General features: G+C 33.0%; 1 non-coding gene across 1 annotated transcript; it reads left to right on the top strand.

Annotated features, from left to right (window-relative positions):
* The first annotated feature begins 12,636 nt into the window (after positions 1–12,636).
* On the top strand, positions 12,637–12,741 carry LOC148763107 (small nucleolar RNA R71). Its single transcript, XR_016026130.1, has one exon. It is a non-coding gene; the product is annotated as a small nucleolar RNA R71 (small nucleolar RNA).
* Positions 12,742–15,050: the final 2,309 nt, after the last annotated feature.

Here is a 15,050-nt window from a genome sequence, read left to right on the forward strand (position 1 = left end):
TATCCTTTACTTTTCTAATGGATCAAGAATTGAATCAATTGAAATTTTATAGCTCATGTTATCCTTGAAATACTGCAGTATATACAAATAAAGCCATCACCATACTTGTGCAAATTTTCTTCAAATGAGCATTTTTCATCAAATTTCCTACAAAAGCAATAAGAAAAATCAGCAATAACTATTCTTAAAGTAATTTAAAACAAAATAACATAAATAAACTTAAAATAACTTAAATCAAACTAACCAACGTGTAATCAAAATTAATTATGAAAAACATTTAAATTAGTCAAATTCAAACCTAAAATCTCAAAAATCAAACAACTTAAACCCTTAAAAAATGTCAAAATAAGTCTATATATTAAAGTTATCATACCCTAATACTTAAGATTTTGGTAGTCCTCAAGCAAACCATAAACTAAAATACAATAACCTAAATTAAGAAAAACAACTTAACTAGAAATGAATTGCACCAATTCATTAATCACCTTTAACATCCTCAACAGTTAATCCATATTCTTAGCTCTAAGCAACACATAAATAATATTCATGTTCATGTTTCAATTCAAATGCAAGCTCATCGTCTAGTGGATTTCTCTGTGTGTGTGTGTGCAATCTTTTTACCTAGAACATTATACAATCTGGATAAGTTTATCTTCATGCAAAATTCAAATTTGTAATAGAATTTCATAAGTTTGCTTTTCATCTCTCTCTCCACTAATGTAGACTAATACTAAATTAAGGATCTATAGGACTTTAAGTAGCTTGTAATGTATGGCTAGGGTTAAGGTGAGATATGGAATAATATGTAGCTTAAATAACCTTAAGCACATAGTCATTCTAGAACCTATTTAGAGCTTTATTTTTCTTCACCTAGTATACCCCTTTTTTTTTCATCAAATGTTTTTTTTTTTTGTGTTTGACACTTCAATCTTTTTCTTTATCTTTCTTTCCCTTTTTCTTTTCTTAATTTCACACACCCCAAACTTATTTCTTTTATTGGGTAGTGAGATGAATACAATCATATTTTTGAACTTTTCATCATTTTCCATCTTTACTACTCTTAGGAATTTAAGAATACGATGTCTTGGAAAGCAAGTAAATTCTCATGTTTAATTTCACTTAATTTATTTGTAATGAAAGTACATTTTGATAACAAGACAAAGAGTTTGTTTTAAGTAAACATTCATTATCTAGTTATTAAGATACCATGATTCTACTGAGATATTAAAATACATATGTATGAAGAGTCATACATAAGAACATGTATTTTAATTGAATCTAAAAATTGTTCATAGCCATAAAATAAAGCTAGTCATTTCATTCTCTTAAGGCTATAGTATCTAGATTTCTTCCAACAAAACAAATGTGATTCACTTTAAGGGACTGATGAGTCTCAAATCATCGAAATGGTTGACTTCGAGTAATGACAATATAACATTAACTAGAATAATGTGAGAATCAAATTTAAGTTTAATCATTGCTTGAACCTTGATCTCACACTTATGCATTTACTTATAGTAGAACCAAAATCCTAATAGATAGTGGACTCATGTTTTGTCTTCATATAATCTTTGATATAGCATGGGCATGATCATCATAAAGCGTTGATCTAGACTTCGTATGTTCGGATTATAATCGGGATGAACATCTAGGAACATATATCCAAATAGTGGAGTTCATAGCATTAACATCATTTTTAGTGATTTCAAAAAGATTGGTGATTAATCTAGGCTTAGTGGATTGATGAATTAGCTACTAATCACATCTTGATACTCAAAAGATTAGTCTAGAGTATTGAATCACTAATTGGATGAAGTTTGAGACTAGGGGACAAAATTGAAATGAAATGATAATTTCACCTTTTGTCATTGGATAGATATGAGGATTAACAATAAGGTTTACAATTGGACAACTAATAATTAATATCAAGTATTGAATCATTTCTTATAATTATAGTTAATCCAAGAGTGCAACCATGAATCTATGGTGGAGTGATTTCATGGTTAATAAGTTTGAAGTATCTTAATAAGATTAAGAATAATTCTAAGTTTATTGGAGCTTGGAATATCTATGTCCAAATAGATTCCCCACTTAGATTCATAGAATTCAACTTGCTTAAGTTGGAATACATGTTTTATTTGACTAATTAAATAGTGTACAAAAATGACAACTTGTACATGTTTTGTTTTAATTTAGACAAGAAAACATATTACGTCTTAATTTAGACTAGAAAACATGTTTGTCTTAATTTAGACAAGAAAACATATTTTGTCTTCATTTAGATAAGAAAAATATATTTTGTCTTAATCTAGACAAGAAAACATGTTTGTCTCAATTTAGACAGGATAACATGCTTTGTCATAATTAAAGACAATAGTTGTCTTAAATTAAGATAATGCTAGGAGGATTCTTGCAAAATGAATCTGGACATACATATTGATAAAAGGCGACTTCATGTTTGACTAGCACTCTTTTATTTATTATTATTTCTTTTTAGATAAAGATGGACAATAATAAAATAAATGTTATTATTCAACAAGAAGTTTTATTTTATCAAGAACTGTAAATGATAATTAAAATATTAAATTATTTATTCTTTAATTTTAATTTTGATAATTATGCAGCATGTTTGATGCATCTATAACACTAAAAAAATGGTCAAGATTGATTCAAAGCTATTTGATTTTGCTTAAACCTTTGAGGCAAGAGTTTTAATAAAAAGAAAAGATATTGGAAGAAAAGAAATCTATGTATCTCTTTTGTGAATGTCTCTAAAGCCACTTCTTTCCTCTTCCTCTTAACTTTGCTACACCTCTCTTCCTTTCTCCCATTCTTAGCTGATATCTTGAAAGAAAAAAAACCATTAATTTTTTGGAAGAAAAGAGAGACAAATCGGTTGTCATATTGTGGTATAGCATTCCATACTTTGTCCACTCATGGTTTAAGTTAAAAGCATTCTTGAAGAATAAGTGGCAAGCTTGTTTGGTTGAGAAATCAATTGTTGGTGTGGTAGTGAATTTACTACAATTCACTAGGTGTCCAAAAATAAGAATCATGAAATAAAAGTTGCGTTTATTTTACTTTAATATATTCTTATTTTTTAGGATGTGATTATGTTACTTGCAATATGAATGATGTGTTTTTCTGCTTGTGTAAGTGGATTGCTTGCTTCCTTTATAAAAGAAAATATTTGAAATCCATACTTTACATAGACACATCAATCCACTTAGATCTAACTCCATCAACTATCTCTTTCACTATTTAGCTCCTAATACTTCCTAAACTGACTTATGCACTTAGGAATGAAGGATGAAAAAATAAGAAATATTAATATAAGGGTCTATGCTAAAGCTTAAGTGTTTAAACACGCTCAGAATAAGCTCATATCATCTGCTCAATTAACTACATACATGCTGCATGATAATCCATTCAAAGTTCAAATCGTTCCATCCTCTAATACATTGAAAAGTGTTGAGGTTGCCTGTGTGGTGGTGGATGGCATGGAGTTGAGGAAGAACTTCCTTCAACAGTTGAAAACTCCTTAGAATAAAACTAGTGTATAACATCTACTTCCAAAAGAGCCTTAAGATGTAATATTTCTTTATTTTTATCCCAACTCACACCCACTTTCTGGCACAATGTCGTGATCAAAGATGGAAACCATAATCCATCATGTGGCAAGCGAGCAGCTTGAACAATGCTATCATTTGACCCACATTGATTGACATTCTGAAAACAATTGCATATAACAAAATAGCTTGATCCGTTGTCACATCACTAAAATGGTTCACTGAAAGTAATCTTGCAACCAAAAAATGATATCAAAGCTTATGATCATTCTTCATAGCAATAGCCTTCAAAGACATAGGTATGCCTTTATTCATTTTCAATTCAGTACCTTCATTACAAAACACTCCAAGAACTCCATTCGAATCAATATTGCCAACCACAAATTGTCCATAATCATCATTCTCAATGTCAGGTAAGTTATAGAATTGCTTAATGGACTAACTATCAAAGTGTACCTAACATCCACAAAAAGGACCTGCCCATTCTCATGTTCAACAGCATTAGCATAAGATTCTCAAATAACAGGTAATATAGTTGCTTCAATTGTTCATGAATTTTCTCCCATTGCCATGCATTAATGACCCTATGAACTGAACCATATAAGATGGGATAAAGATCAATGTTGTGCTCTGGAATGGGAACTTTCTGCACAAGAGACTTTGCATGTCTTACAGCTGCCTTAGCAGAAATAAACTTACTACGATCAAAGCCAGTAACACTATTACTACCTTTAGCTCTCTTCTTAGGTTCCATCAATCACTCAACAAATATTGAGACAATTTATATTCCATGAGCACAAAATAAGCAGCAAGTCCACAACTTAGTTCACACAATGTCAACAAGCTGTTATTGCACAAAGAATCCTCCTTCCACAATTTCTATTCAAATGCAAAAAATTCTTCACTATTCACCTCTATCAACCAATTTCACAAATAATCAATGTAAAAGGAATTAAAATCAAGCACAAGTACTATAATTCTCCATCACTCACCAACCCATTAAACAATAACCACAATCCCCTCACTAATAGCTAAATAAATTGAAGATGAAAACTCCTCGAAGAACAAAACTTGAATATTTACTGCATAAAAATTAGTTGATGATGTGATTTCCTTGCTTCCAAATGAGAGAATTTGTGCCAAAATTGTGAGTTGTGCAAGTGTTTTTGGAATAGGTGGAAGGTAGAGAGAGAAAGAACCCGAGAAGATGAAAGAAGGGAGAAAATAAGAGAAAATTGAGCCTTTTAAAGAGGCTAGCCCGACAGGCACTGAGGTGCTTTAGCCCAGCCCATTATATAGGTTGGATCTTCACATGACACCATGGTGCTAGGTCTTCAGCATTGCGCCAACCTCATCTTGGATTTTTATATGAGAGAGGGCATCCTTTCAATGCCGTGATATTGACCTTTTTGGAGCCGTGGTATTGTTTTTTTTTTTTTTTTGAATTTGCATCCTAAGACTTGCAAAACACATGAAACAAAACAATTAGAATTGTATATAAAGAAATCAAATGAAAGCCAAAAATATTGCAAACAAAAATCAATATAAACTAAAGAAAGTAAACACGAAAATAAGTTCTGTTTAGAAACTTAGGTTGTCTCCCAAGATGCACTTTCTTTATAGTCGATAGCTAGACTACCTTGAAAGCTCATTTAGGACTGAAAATATGGATGGAGGATTGTTGACGAACAATGTTACCTCCCCAGTAATGCTTCAACCATTGCCCATTCACCTTAAATGTTTCATTGCTTAACCTATCTACTATTTCTACCACTCTATATGGAAACACCTTTGATACAATAAAGGGTCCCAACCATATTGATTTCAACTTGCCCAAAAATAGCTTTAAGCATGAGTTAAACAACAAAAATGATTGACTTGGCTCGAAACTATGCTTAATAATTTTTTAATAATCCATTTTTTTGTCTTTTCTTTGTAAATTTTAGCATTTTCATAAGCATTCAAACATATATCATCCATCTCATTCAATTGAAGCAAATGTTTCTCACCAGCTGTTTCCAAGTAAAAGTTTAACTTCTTGATGGCTTATAATGCATTGTGCTCCAACTCAACTAGAGAGTGACATGCTTTTCTGAATGCAAATAGATATGGAGACATACCTATTAGAGTTTTATACGTGGTTTTGTATGCCTAAATTTCATCATCAAGTCTACTGGCTCAATGCTTCCTTGATGGAGATACAACTTTCTCTAAAACCCTTTTAATTTCTCGATTTGACACTTCGACTTGTCCACTCATCTAATGGTGATAAGCTGTCACTACCTTGTGTGTCATTCCATACTTTGCAAGCAAATCTATAAAACATTAATTACAAAGTGACTCTTTTCATCACTCACTATAACCCTCAGCATTTTTAATCTAGTGAAAATATTTTTTTTTTTCAAAAATTTCAGCATAACCTTAGCATCATTTGTAGGGAAAGTAGAGGCTTCCACAGATTTTGACACATAGTCAACGGCCACCAATATATAGCAATTGTTGAAGGACGATATGAATGGTTCCATGAAATCAATTCCTTACACATCGAAAATCTCCACTTTAAGAATGTTATTGAGCAGCATCACATGCCTTCTTGAAATGTTCCCCACACTTTGACGCCTATCACAATGCAAAACAATTTTGTGAGCATCTTTGAAAGTGTTGGCCAATACAAACCTGATGAAGAATTTTGGCTATCATTCTATCTCCTTCAAAATGGCCCCTATCTTTTAAAGAGTGATAATGTCTTAATAAGCTTTCAACGTCCTCCTCCAGAATGCACTTTTTTATCATTCTGTTAGCACATTGCTTGAAAAAAAATGGTTCATCCCACACACACAATTTTACATCATGCAAAAATTTCTGTTTTTGATGAAAATTTAGATTTGGAGGAAAAAGCTTACTTACAATAAAATTGATATAATCAAAATACCATGGTAAATTCTTTTGACTAACCTATGGTAATTGTTCTTCGGGGAAGGTCTCGTTGATCAAAGTTAAGTCCTTGCCATGCCTATCATGCTCTAACCCGGATAGATGGTTTGTTACTTGATTCTCTAAACCTTTTTTGTCCTTGATTTCCAAATTTAACTCTTATAGCAGTAAAATCCATCTTATAAACCTAGGCTTGGCATTTTTCTTAGGAATCAAATAGTTTATTGCAAAGTGGTTAGTGTAAACAATAACTTTGGTGCCAATCAAGTATGTGGAAACTTGTCAAATGCATAAAACTAGCAAATAATTCTTTGTCAGTGGTGGTGTATTGCATTTGGGATTTGGTCAAGGTTTCACTAGCATATTATATAGAATGAAAAATTTTATCCTTTCTTTGTCCTAGCATCACACCTACAACATAGTTACTAAGATCATGCATAAGCTCAAATGGAAGTGACCAATTAGGAACTACAACAATGGGTGTATATGTCATTTTTTTTTAATTTTATAAATGCAGCATGACATGCATCATCAAATTTAAATTGGACATCTTTTTCTAAGAGATTATATAAAGTTTTATCCATTTTAGAAATATCTTTAATGAATCGCCAATAAAAACCTGCATGTCAGAGGAAACTCTTAATAACTTTTACTTAAGTTGATGGTGGAAGTTTCTCAATGGTCTCTATCTCTGGTTTGTCCACCTCAAATCCTTTGCTACCCTGTGACCAAGCCTAATACCTTATTGTACCATAAAATGGCACTTCTCCTAATTTAGTACCAATTTTGTTTCTTCACATTTTTTGAACTCCTTGTCAAGATTCAACAAACATTCATCAAAATTATTTCCAAATACAGAGAAGTCATCCATAAATACCTCTAATGTTTGCTCCACCATATCGAAAAAGATAGCCATCATCCATTATTGAAATGTGGCTAAAGTATTGTACAGTCAAAATGGGATCCTCCTAAAGGAAAACGTGCAACAAGACAGGTGAAGGTTATCTCCTCTGGATCCTCAAGAGCTATTGTAATTTGGTTATATCCTGAATACCCATCCAAGAAACAATAGTACTCCTTTCTCGTTTGTCTATCAACATTTGGGCAATAAATGGTAAAAGAAAATGGTCTTTCTTTATGGCCTTATTTATCTTCTGGTAGTCCATGTAAACTTTCTAACTAGTAAATGTCCATGTGAGAATGAGCTCATTATTTCATTTGCAACCACTGTCATCCCACCTTTCTTGGTACACATTGACTTGGACTTACCCACTCATTATTCAAAATAGGATAAATGATGCCAGCATCTAGTCACTTGATGATCTCCTTCTTGACCACCTTATTCATGATTAGGTTCAATCTTCTTTAATGCTTGATAGTGGCTCTATGATTATCCTCCAACAAAATTTTATGCATGCATATTGAAGGACTTATCCTTTTTGTATCTACAATTGTCCACCCCAAAGCCTTTTTATGCTCTTTTAAAACTCTCAACAATTGATCTTCCTTCTTATTATTAAGATAAGATGAAACAATAATAGGAAGAGTAGATGAGTCACCAAGATATATGTCACAACCCAAATCTCGGGCCATGATCGGGGCATGGGCCCAATGGGCATAGCCCACTAAGCCAAAGCAAGCCTATTTATGCAATCTCGATCATCATTTCTAAAACCACATATTGTAATTCTTAACTACAAATATTTCAGTAACATTTTATGGTGACCCAATACTCACCATTTTATTATCTCAAAATAATGTCACCCGTTTGCCAACTCATAGTGGCATCAGTAATCAAATATACATATTTACCTTATACCATGGATATTAACGGATTACATTACATATACATGTTCACAAGTAACAGACTTTTGACCGTTAGCGGAGTGACCGTGGGTGAAGGTACACCTACCAAGAAGGCGAGCATTCGTGAACAACTCAATCTAGGTCCCAACTACCTCCAAATCTGAAAACATGAAGTTTAAAAAAAAAGGTGAGTATAAAACTCAGTGAATGAATATAAGAAGGGAACAAGCAATCAATATGAAGAATTTGGAAATCATGATGCACTTGTTTCAAAATCAATGCAATTGATTTAGTTTCTTACTAAAAACCCCTTATTTCAAACTTTGATTAATAACCTCATAGTATTGCAAAACTTGAAGATCAATCCATGAGGTTAAATGGGTGAAAAATATGTCAAAATCAAGCAAGGTAGCAAGTTCCTTGCTGCAGCGAAGTTCATTCTCGCTATAGCGAGATTCGGGAGGCCAACACAGAAAGTTTCTCGTTGCAGCGAGAAATAGTGTTAGTTTGCATATGTTTCAGTTTTTGTAGCATATCTCCCGTTACAGAAGTCCAATTGACCTGATTTTTAAACCATTGGAAAACTAAGAGACAGGGCTACAACTTTGGTTTTTACCATTTTTATCATTTCAGAATGAAACGTGGTCAAAATCATTATCTAATTAAAGGTACTGCATTAAAACCTAAGAGTTTCTCGCTACAGCAAGATTCATTATCGTTGTAGGGAGTTGTTGGCTGCCAAAACAGAATGTTTCTTGCTGCAGTGAGACGCAGGGCACCTAAGTGTAAAAAAGACCTTCTTTGCACTAAAAATCCATTTGATGTTGTAATAAAAATTAATTTGCAAGAAAATGGAAAATTCTCAAGATTCATAATGCTAAATTTCACATGCATTAGAACCATATACCATATTCATGAACTTTTATTTCACAACATATATATACTTATATACATAAATAAACACCAATACCACCATCATCTCACCCAGCTCATGTGCATCCCCCTACATCGTGCACATAGCCGAAGTCATCGTGTGCATCCCTTCACATCGTGCACAGTCAGTGCCATCGTGTACATCCCCCCACATCGTGCATACGGGCACTATCATCATCCATCTCCCTCACCACAATCATCACCGGCATGTGCACCCCCCCACATCGTGCACACGCACGGTTATAATTATCACACAATATCAACCATCCATGCACAACATATATATATATATATATATACCAACACAATGTAACCGTGCATGAATCCATAACAGCCACAAGTCACAACATAGAGATAATTTATTAAGGGCTTGTTCTCAAGGCACCCGCTTTTAAGAAAAGTTGGATAAAATCATTCAAAGGTTTTGTGCAAATACATTCACATTCCCAAAACAAATTTTGAAATGCAAGTTCACTCATCGGTCTTGTTGATTCTTTAATCGATTTAAACTTCAATTATTACTTCAAAAGGATATTTGAGGCCTCGTTGGAACCTGTCACACACACACAACATCACTACCGGCCCAATTTGCATAAATACATTTCTAAAAGTTATTTCTTAAATCAAGCTCTACTTGTTATTCCTAACTAGCTCCCAATTATTTTTTGATTAGCTATCTATTCTCTCTACTCAAGTATCACTAAAAATAAATAAACAAACCTCAACAATAAAACAACTCAGAACTCCAATTACTAGCCATTATTAACAACCTAAAATCAATCCTCATTCATTACTCACCTTGATGGTTTTTTTTTTTTGTAGTTGAATTCCTTTTCAAAAGCTTCCAAGCTACTATGGCCACTCTCTCTTTCTCTCTCTAAAACTTTCAACTAGTGAGAGAAAGTGTTGAACAAAGACTTTTCAAGGGTTTTAAAGTGAGAGAGTGAAAGAGCACAAAGCTTTTATGAAAAAGTGCAGAAAAACATGAAAATTGGAGCTAGAGAGAGAAAGTTATGGAAGTTGCAAAGCAAGCTTGCATGGAGGATAAAAGGAATGTGAAAGGGGAGGAAGAAGAAGAAACAGAAGCTACTAGAAGCTGCTAGAGCTCAGCTATTTATGCTTCAAGTTAATCCAAATTTCCATTGAAATTACCAAAATGCCCTTAACATGGTGGTTTTATCTTCCTCCCATCCTTTGTGCAACCTTTTTGCTCTTTTAACACCTAAACAAAGTCCATAATAGTCTAAAGGTACTCGGGTTCACGAAACTAAAAAAATTTAGACTCGAGATGCAAAATGACCATTTTACCCCTACCGTGAAAATTATCATTATTTTTATCTTCCTCATTTATTTACCATCATAAACATTATTCATTCATTCCTTAGGCCTATTTAGACCTTAATAGCATAAAAAAATCCACTTGTATGAGCTCACCAAGAGAAATTACAAAATTACCCTTGGTCTGCATTATCGAGTCTACTTCTAGTTATGTGCTTATGAAAATCGAGATTTCACAGGTTCACTTCTGAATTACCCTTTTAACTCAGTAATCAACCTCAATTGGCATCCGTAAACTTTATTAGGTATGTATACATACCTTAAATGGTTTGGCAATAGTTTGACATCCAAATGAGGAGGTTCCTCGATAGACAGCTTCACTAGTGGGGATGAAAAAGAAAAGAGATCCAATGCAGTAAATTATGTTCCCAAAACACAAAATGGGGCATTCAACACATTTATACATTCTATGATATCCTCATCACTTATCTTAGAGTCAATAACCAATTATGCCTCAAGTGGGTCTTTAGGATGACTTTCCCTAAAAGCTTCATTTGTGGCCCTATCCACCACAATAACTATAAAACACCCATCATCGTCATTAGTAAACTTTAACACTCTGAAAATGTTAAATGTTACCTCATAATCTTGTACTTGCAAGGTAAGCTTCCTTTTCTCTACATCGATAAGTGTTTTAGCAGTGTGTAAGAAAAGTCTCCTAAGTATAGTACGAACCTCTCTATCCTCCTCCATATCGAGCATTATGATGTTCATTAGAGATATGAACTTATCCACTTTTACAAGTACATCTTCTACTATACCTTTCGAATATTTGAGGGTTCTATTTGCCAATTGTAGAGTCACAATAGCGGCTTAGTCTCCTCTAAGCCCAACTTGTTGTAGATAGACAAAGGCCTCAAATTAATACTTGCCCCCAAATTTCTCAATGCCTTAGCAAAAAATAAGGCACCAATTTTGCATGGAATAATGAAGCTGCTAGGGTTCTTAAGCTTTGGAGGAAGCTTGTTTTGTATGATTGCACTATATTTCTCAATGAGTGCTATTGTTTTAAATTCACCAAATCGCCTTTTCTCAGATAAGATATCCTTCAAAAATTTTACTTATAAAGGCATTTGCTATAAACCTCAACAAAAGGAATGTTGATGTAAAACTTTTTAAACACCTCCATAAATTTTTTAAATTAGCTTTCCTCTTGTTATTTCTTGAAGCGTTGACGAAAAGGTGGTGGTGGTCTATTACCTTAGTCTCATTATCTTGACATTACTCATTAAAACTTACAATTTATGTCCCTTTCTCAACTGTCTTGTCTTTTTGTTTAGTTTGATTTGAGTTACTTTCCACTTCCTTACCACTTCTCAAGGTAATTGCCTTGACATGTTCCTTACCTTCCCTCTTGGGATTTGCCTTTGTATCATTAAGTAGTGTTTTGTTGTTTAATGAGTTTGCAAGTTGGCCAACTTGGGTCTCAAGGTTTCAAATTGATGCTGATTGACCTTGACTGAGAGTCGTTTGATTTTGAATGATGGCATCATTCTTTGTCATGAGCTGCATCACAAATCCTTTATAGATGGTTTTTTTTTAGGGTAGGTGTTCTTGCTTGTTGTAGGAACCCAGGAGGTATGTTTAGCCTTTAAGTTGAAGATGATCCCTAATTGTTACCCCATGAGAAGTAAGGATGGTTCCTCTACCCTGGGTTGTAGATGTTATAGTAATGATTGTTTTGTTGTCTTTCCGCACAAACTATATTGTTTCTGTACTGCTTGGACACTAATTGCTTGCACGCTTATCTCCATAATACCACATCACAAAAAGACTCTGAATGGAGTTAGCACTAAAAGATTCAAGTTTCTTAGTTAAAATTGCTATCTATGTTGATAATGTCATGAAGGCATCCACGTCATGAACTTCAGCTACTCTCCTATGCATCGATCACTCTTTTGGCCACTAACAGTTGTCTGAAGCTATCTCCTCCAATAGATTATATGCCTTATCAGTTGAATTAGCCATTAAAGCTCCTCCCACAGTGTCATCAATGGTGGTTCACACATGACCACTCAACCCATTGTTAAATGTTTGCATTTGTAGCCATATTGGAAAACCATGATGAAGGCATCACTTAAACAAGTCCTTATATCTTTCCTAGCCTCATACAATGATTCACAAGGTTTTGTATGAATGATGTGATATCATTCCTCATTTTTGCTATCCTGGTTGGAGGAAACAACTTAGCAAGGAACTTTTGAGCAAGATCATCCTATGTTGTTATGGATCTAGTAAGGAGTGCATTCAGCCATCCTTTAGGTTTGTCCCTTAATGAAAAAGGACAAGCCTTAAACGAATTGTATCATCTGTGATACCATTATGTTTAAAGGTATCACATATCTCTAAGAAGTTTGAAATATGGCCATTTGGATCATTATTTGGAAGGCTTTTAAATTGGACTGAAGTTTGAATCATGGTGATGATAGTCGACTTGATTTTGAAATTATTGGCTTAAATAGTTGACCTTTGAATGCTTGATGGAATTCTTTGTACTAATGGAGCAACATAATCCCTTAATCAATGATTTTTAGCTACTACTCACTCTTGCAGTTGCTACTTACCTCATTGATCAGCGATTGTATTTGTTTGAGCAAAATCTTGTTGATTTTCTCATCGAAGTCTTCATAATGTTTTCTCAATCTTTGGAGCACACGATATAATCTCCAAGCTTTTTGCTCTTCTTATACAACGACGAAACAAACCTGAAAAACAAAAATAAAAATTAAATTAAAACTAATCTATTGAATTTTACTATTAGCAAAATAAATAGGAAAAGAAATCCCCAGCAATGGTGCCAAAAACATGTTGTTGATTTAGTACATGCAAGTATACATATTGAACAAATAATATAAACAATAAGTCCAGAACTGCATCCCATAAAGATTTGTTACTAAATCTTCACTAAGTACTAAGATTATGGCAAACTAATCTTATTCAAGTAACTCAATTTTTTTGAAAATTAATTAAAACTGAATTAAAGAAAACACTAAATTAATTAATAGAAACAAATTATTCACTTGAGAATGGCAATAGATTAAAACCTAGGGTTATGGGTTCGTTCAACATTTCATTTGATACCGGCTTCTCTCATTATTTATATTCATGGGTGGTTTTACTAACCTAGAATCCAAAGCTATGTACAAGGATCTATCGAGATGCTTGCACAAATACCTCACTTAATTAGGTCACTCTATGAGTATAGTAATCAATTAAATAAGGTTCATTAAGCTAGAGTTTTAATCTGGCTACGTATGGAAATTGGAGTATGTCTATCCTAATCGCCAATCAGATCACCTAACTAATGTGAACATGCACTATTCAAATCTTAGTCCAATCTAAAATATCTCTGCCAAGTCTTAATTAGATTCACAAATCAATTAATTGTTGGCTAAACAATCAAAAGCATTAATAACATATTTGAATAAGCAAAACTACATTGTGAAATCCCACCTTATTGTAGGATTTCTAGGTACCCTTAGATGTGCAAGGTAAAATTGTTTTGAACATATGAAACTTCGTTTGAAATTGAAAAAATTTCATGTTTTAATGTTTTGAGCTTATGTACAAAGTTTGGTTTTAAGTTGAGTCCAATTGGACAAGTTTCTAAGTGTTTTTTTGCTTATTGGAAGAAAAGTATCGATACATGATCTTTATGTATCGATTGATTTAGCTCGAAATCTTTCTAAAGGGGAATTGAAAAACATGCATCGATAAATGCTATGATGTGTATTGATAAATTTAGATTTTTATGAACATCTATCAATAAATGGCCAAATGTATTGATAGAATCGTTTTCTAGTACACAATGTATAAATACATTTGCCTAATGTATTGAAACATTATGCTATTTTTAGAAAAATAAAAAGGGCAAAATGGTATTTTCACTTTAAAAATTATAAATACCCCACATTTTTCGAGGTTTAACAATCCTTAGCTGCATTTTTCAATAATAACTCTCTCCTAAAACCCTCTTAACTCATTTTTAAGCAAAAAACATTCCTTTTTTTTATATTTAATGGTAAAAATGACATTTTTACCATTTGAAACCTTACAAGCTTATCTTTTTTTTTTTGGAAATGTTGTTTCTTGGCCTAGAAATTCAAGGTAAAAATGGGAGATGAAAGGATTGCAGAATGGGTTTAGTGAGAGAAAGTAGACTTAGTAAAAAATGAGTAACTTTTGAAAGCTCCTAGAACGATTAATCCTAAGTTATTAGTTTAGAAAGTGATTTCCACGATATTTATGTGATAGGAACGATTAAAAACTCCAAGGAAATGACAAGAGAAAGGCTTTGATCGGGTCTTTGATTAAGGTGAGTGGATACACCACTTTGAAATCATTTTGATATGTCAAGCTAATATGATTTCTATGAAAAAGATAATTTATGTATGCTGAAATAATATCTCTAAAATCGTTTATCAAAGGATTTGAGTTTCAAGAATGAAAAATGATTTTCTAAGGAAATGA

The sequence above is a fragment of the Theobroma cacao genome, chromosome 4, assembly GCF_053813885.1.
Source record: "Theobroma cacao isolate CCN51 chromosome 4, ASM5381388v1, whole genome shotgun sequence".
NCBI classification, from domain to species: domain Eukaryota; kingdom Viridiplantae; phylum Streptophyta; class Magnoliopsida; order Malvales; family Malvaceae; genus Theobroma; species Theobroma cacao.